Source organism: Pecten maximus, chromosome 15 (assembly GCF_902652985.1).
Source record: "Pecten maximus chromosome 15, xPecMax1.1, whole genome shotgun sequence".
Taxonomy (NCBI): Eukaryota; Metazoa; Mollusca; class Bivalvia; order Pectinida; family Pectinidae; genus Pecten; species Pecten maximus.
The window spans coordinates 31,849,297-31,856,352 of NC_047029.1; positions in this window are offsets into that span (position 1 = coordinate 31,849,297).

Sequence of the window (7,056 nt, forward strand, 5' to 3'; positions counted from 1 at the left end):
GTACTTCATGTAAATATTTTGTCGGACAAAATATTAATATTTTAATTTTTATTGAATGTTAATTCACTAAAGTTTTGGCTTTTACATTTTTATTCGAAACTTTATATGATTTATACATTGTATGTTCTGTCAACAGATCTTGAGACATGTACAAATAAATGTACATGTCCAGACTACATGTACATTACATTGAAGCCAAACATCTGGGAAAGGCCTGTTGCCAATGGCCAACTTGGCGCAATATGCAACCCTACAGCCTTGAGGACATGCATCCTATCACACCTTACCTGTAAGATGCTGATCAGTCTAGCTCTTTTGTGCCTGGCACATGGTATACCTGGACTTTTTTTTTCACAGAAGGCTTCAACTTAACGGTACTCTATTCTACTCTTCACTCTTCTAAGAATTCCAGCATCAACCCTAGAAATTTTCATTCAACACAAGGAGAAGATCATTGGATACTGCTCAAAACCATGTTACACGAATTTGAACTGTACCATATATTCAATATGCCTAACAGATTCCATACCATCCTCAACTGAACATTACCATGTATGACCTTGGAAATAGCAGGATACCCCACAGAATTATTCTGATGCAAGGACCTTTCCTTCTTCGGGAGTCATCCTTTACAAACTTTTCAGCACCATGTTTTTTATCTATTAATCATGCTTTCTCTCATTACTAAAGTTTGCGCTATACTTGGACTATACACAACCGCCAGTCTACTAGCTTTCTGAATTTTATGAACTATTCTTTCTACTCTTTATTTGTCTATACAATTGCTCAAAGAACTAGGAAACTCTTTTATTGCTCTCCTATCTATTTTTTTATTTTAGACCAATCACAATTGAACTATGTCTGTACTCCTTAACCACTTCCTTGGCGACTTATTGATGACGTCATAATGTCTTGTTATTATCACATGACCTCTATTGTCCCCACTTACCACTACCTGTACATCATGTAACACTGTACTATGTAAGCTGTGCCCTGAGGACGGCCTACCTTAGGCCGAAACATGTCGGCAACCAGCATTCCTTTTTACAGGATAATTTAACTTTTTAGTTCCACATCTTTTTTTTTGACTAGGTCGAGTAGCTCAACCTTGCTTTATCCCTGTAAATGCTGGATTATTGTAAGAAATTGCAATGTTCTTAAAAGAGTCGTAATTAATTTTAACTACCTTCGTCATGTTCCCGACAGTTTTTTAACGTTTCACTTGAGAGATTTATGTCGGACGAAGATTTGTTTTCAGAATTAGGTCTCTTGTTTACTGTTCATAACAAGACTTACTTGATTGTCTGGATGATTTCTATTTAGAACATCAGTTCTATTTCACATGTGTATGCACTTTATATACCGTATTTGCTCTTACTATGTAATTAATTTACTTACTCTTGTTATACTTTATCAGAGACATATCCATTTGTTATCAATTCTGTGATTAGACCTTTGGGTTTTAAAATTGAAATAAATAATGAATAACTCCATAGATCACGATGACATTCTCATTAAAGTTGGACGTTTTATGAATCAGTCTATAGCCTTACCTGCAGGCTATAATTATCTCTTATTGTTCTACCTTTCACACCTATATCACTTGGTCCACAAAATACCTTACCTTTAGTTTACCTGTATACAACATGCTGTGTTGTTTGTATCATTGCTGACAATTAAGTCTAACTACCCTAGTTTACCTGTGTGATATACTGTCTGGAGCATTTGTACCCTATACATGTAGCCTGACCAGTGCATATTATATGTAACTGTTTTAAAGGTTAGACTATAGCACAGTAAAGGTAATATTGTTTATTTAACACTATCTTCATCTTGGTTTCCATCGTAATGCGTCGACTACTACTAGGATCCGCCATTTTTTATTACACTAAGATCGATGGACCATGTGACTTGACTTGTTTTTTGTGAGAGTGTTATTTTTTCTATACAAAGATACAGACAGATTTATAGCCGTATCTATGTAATTCTCACCTCCTTATCAAATTATTTGCTGTCGCTACATTTTTTTTTGACGTTCGGTAAGCATATTTAACTAAATTACGTTTCGATAAAAAATACATTCCACAAAATTTTCTACCGAACGGTTATGAGACGGTCTGTGAGTGAAAATAGGTAAACGCAAATGCTACGGTAATGCTACGGTGAGTGGACGCAAACGGTACGCAAATGGTACGGAAATGGTACGGTAATGCTACGAAAGTGCTACGGAAATGGTACGGTTATGCTACGGTAATGCTACGGAAATGGTACGGTAATGCTACGGAAACGCTACGCTTAATCGGAACTGTGAACGTACACGGGTCTGTAGGATGTGATTGATATCTCGCTGATGACTGACATAGGATGTGATTGATATCTCGCTGATGACTGACATAAGATCTTATTGATATCACCCCGATGACTGACATGGGATGTGATTGATATCTCCCCGATGACTGACATAGGATGTGATTGATACATTCGCGATGACTGACAAAGGATGTGATTGATATCTCCCCGATGACTGACATAGGATGTGATTGATATCTAGCCGATGACTGACATAGGATGTGATTGATATCTCCCCGTTGACTGACATAGGATGTGATTGATATCTCTCCGATGATTGAGATAGGGTGTGATTGATATCACTCCGATGATTCACATAGGATGTTTTATTTCGGTGGTTTAGATTATTACGTGTATCTACTATTTGTAATTTGAAATGCACTCGTTATATTTCACAGATGAAATGACATGATTTACCATTATATGATCTGATAAATGTTCTAGAATCAGAACTATAGGACACTTTTTTACGATTTTTGTACGATTTTGTTACATCCCAGCTCACAAGGTCCTGTGGAAGCGGATTTGGAGGGGAACCTCCATCCCACCATCTCTCTACACCTTCATATTCGTACTGTCCTGCTCCAACCCAAATTCGTTCCATGTCTTCTGGAAAAGAGATAATACACAATTAAGATTACTACCATATATTCAAAATATAAACATGTCAGAACAGGATGCCATAAGAACTAAATCATATGATGATATTTCTTAATTATAATTATAGCTGTTGACTGGCCGATAGAGCGTTACTTAATCTGAACAGCACCAGAATACCGTTTCCTTTTAAATTCTTTACATATATTACTCTGTTTGTGAAATTCTAAGAACAGCTATACCAGGTGCTATTATAAAAACACAAATAACGAATAACGACCACGAAACCTCAATTCTAATCTGAACTTATAGACTTGCATAGAAACAATTTAAGAAAGTACTAAAATGACCGGTTTACATGTAGGTGTAATATAACAGTCACAAACGTTCTAATAACAGCAATGTGGCATCAGAATGAGATCGATAACGTTACACTAGTAGTCACGTGACAAAATGATGTTGTAGACTGACAACCTTGATTGTATCGGCCTATCTATAATAAGTAAAAAGTATTGTACCGATCTCGGTACATATTTATATTTATTTGCAGTCAATATGCAAATTATCATATTACTTACTGATGGGCGAGGTGACTCGGGTAAGAAAATCTAAGTCTTTAGTTGAATTCACAACAAGTAACCTCATCCCCATATATTTACACGCCTGTTTGGCTTTCGACTGTTTTTGTTTCTTTGTGAATATCTTGTAGGTCCGACCGGAAGAATCTAATGTTGGTTGATCTAAGAACGGAAAATGCATGAATTATTTCATGTTTGTATTTAAGTTGTATTATTTACAACAATTGTATAAAAAAAGGTTATTACATGTAGTTAAAATTAATTATTTCTGGCATTGATGAAACGAACATGGTGGGCAGGTAAACCCGAATCGTTTCACGTTCGAACCCTGGCCACTTAGGTGGATGACTAGTGTGTTGCCAATGTATAAATATCGTCTGGATTATCACTCCGACATGGGATTCCTGTAAATAAATCTTACCTAAGTTATATTACATTATCATAACGACATGGGATTCTTGTAAATAAATATTACCTAAGTTATATTACATTATCACTCGGACATGGGATTTTGTAAATATATCTTACCTGGTTTACAATAGTAATGAAAGACGGCATTGAATGTTTTTGTGACGTTGCCTGTGATCCCATAGAGACTGGATACGCATGCGTTGAAGTCGTACCCGGTACATTTACGCGTGGTTGTGCTGTAGGAATACGACTTGCATTTGACGCTACGGTGACAAAACACACCACATAACGCAGAGTGTGTGACGATTTCGTTGAAGACTACTCTGCCTATACTGTGTATGAAGTCTGGGGTAGGCGCAAACACGTAGTTACTGTTGTCAACAGCATCTACAACAAAAAAATGCCAATAGGATTTTAATATCAGCATCTTATACCGACCACACACATAAATTCAATAAAACTACATTAAATGACGATGGATTGTTTAATTTGCTGTTTAAATGTCCCCTTTGATGAAGTCAGGCGAATCAATTGTAAATTAGCTACATGATATAACAAATCCATGTCACTTGATATCATGTGTTCACATAACGTCATACATGTTTCATAGAATGTCATACATGTTTCATAGAATGTCATATATTCCATATATGTATCATAGGTCGTCATACATTTATCATATGACGTCATACATTATCATTGGACGACAAACATGTTCCATATGACGTCATGCATGTATATGGGACGTCATACATGTTTAATAGGACGTCATACATGTTTCACAAGACGTCATGCATGTAGCATTGGATGTCCACATGTTTCACATGTTTAATCTGTTACACTGTCCTTTCTGTTTTTAAGAAGGATATTGATCATGTGGTAACTAAGCTATGCTAAGTTAATGGGGTCTAGATGATACATGTTATGTGTATCGAATTGTTATCAAGTATGATTTTTATTTAACTAATTAATTATTTAATTATATTTGCTACTAAAATTGTAGCACCATTTAGTCAATATATATTCTTTTTATGATTTTATCTTTCTAAGCCCATGTACAGAATATGCCAAGAGAGTGTTTGATAGTTAAAGGATTAATATGTTTCGGTAACAATATGTTGGCTCATATTTGTTTCAAACTTAATGGGCACAAAAGGAGTAAATTTAACTAATTGAGCAATTTTGATTTTTTGTTTTGTTATTGGCTTTTAGCCACTAACAATTTTGAAATACTAATTAAATTCTTTCTTGTAAAACTAACTCTACAGAGTTTTATGAAACTATAACGTTCCTCAGTTTCTTCCTAGAAAATACATCGGGGATTTGAACAACTTTGACCTGATACATACAAAATGGTGTAATAGTCTGTGTGTTGGTCTGAGAACAAATGTACCGATGAGGATTAAAGTTAGTGTGATCTCTATTTCCTATGTATACATATGTAATGTGTAAGAAAATGCTTGATTCTAAGTTGCATATTACAATTTATCAGACAGCAAAAATATAAATAGATAAAAAATACCCAAATAATTAAAAAGATAAATAAAAGAACAATAAATATATATACAGTGTATAATAAATAAAGGGATTAATTAAATAAATAAATAAAAGATGAATTAACATATAATGGATAAATAGATAAATAGATAGATCAATCAATAAACAAATAAATATAAAAAAAATAGATAGATAAATAAAAGATAAATAGATTTAAAATTCTATAAATAAATAAATCAATAAATGAAATGATTATGATATATCGAAACATTCTGTGTTGGTCATTATTACTGTATGGTATGTATGGTGACATGTAATTGTTATGATAGTAAGATGTTATCCTGAAACTCGTTCATAACATCATTTTATCCCATAACTACGCTTGTTTCACAACTGATATGGCACGTGCTAAAATTCGTAGCAGTGTGTTATTGTTTTTGTTTACACACCGCAGTGTGTAACCACTTTCTAAGCCTCTGATTGGTCATTTGTGACCCCCAACAAATCTGTTTGGCTAACCTCTAGCCTTTGACCACGGACTATTTTTACTAATCTCATTTATCTTTTTTGTCTGTCTTCAAAAGATCAGCATGTACACATTTTTTGGAGTTGTCGGTGCTCAACATTAGCATAACTGGATGAGAGGGGTGTCCTCATGGAAATGTCCATTAATCTGGGGTTTGAGTCGTACGAAATGTAATTTGATGATGGTAAAATAGACGACGCACGGAAGCGAGATCTTGCATCGATTATAGGCCTAGCGAACCAAAACTTACCCTCCCCCTTGATTCTAGATATGCAGTTGACCCCGATAGCTATAAATGAATTATCAAAACAATGAACATGATCGTGGTCATTTGAATGAAACGGTCGCAGCATCTAACGTAGGCCTTAGCCAAGAGCTCCCCTTTTAGTTGGGTGTCATTCGGTACGGATATTGTACGAATAGATAACAAATCAACAAATAAACACTTCCTTATCATTCGACTTACCTTTATAAAGAATATATTTATCCCAAACACAAAAATTTAAAAATCATCTTAGAACATTTGTCTCATGTCAGTAAACTGTGTATATGTCTCTGAAACTGATGAGATTTCGTGTAAACACACGGACAAACGTAAACTGCATAGGCCTATTGCCCCACACTCCAGCTCGGTTTCCGAAACATTTGTTGAAATGCATGATGTCTTGAATGAATAAATCTCAGAATGAACATTTAACATCACAATAACCAGTAACCAGTACCTATGAAATCCAGGAAAGGACCGATAATTGAATCTGACAATGATTAGTCTAATATTCAGCGGTGACATTCGACTTCGCGATGACGGTGGCGTCTTCGAATAGTTACCCATTAATGAATTACACCGACACAATGACTTTCAAACTAATATTTCGTTTTGTAAAATAATATCATTTACAAATATAGTACAGAAGATATGAGTCGTGCATCTAAAATAGATGGTAAGCTTTCGTTCATAACGACCTATATTTTGTCGTGTAGTGCTTTGGTTCGCGGAATATAGTTGCTACGTTGGGAGAATTTGAACTTGACAGACTCACATTTGTAAATAAAGAAGTAACTATCATATTTATCCAACTCTCGTTAGTTATTTTTTTT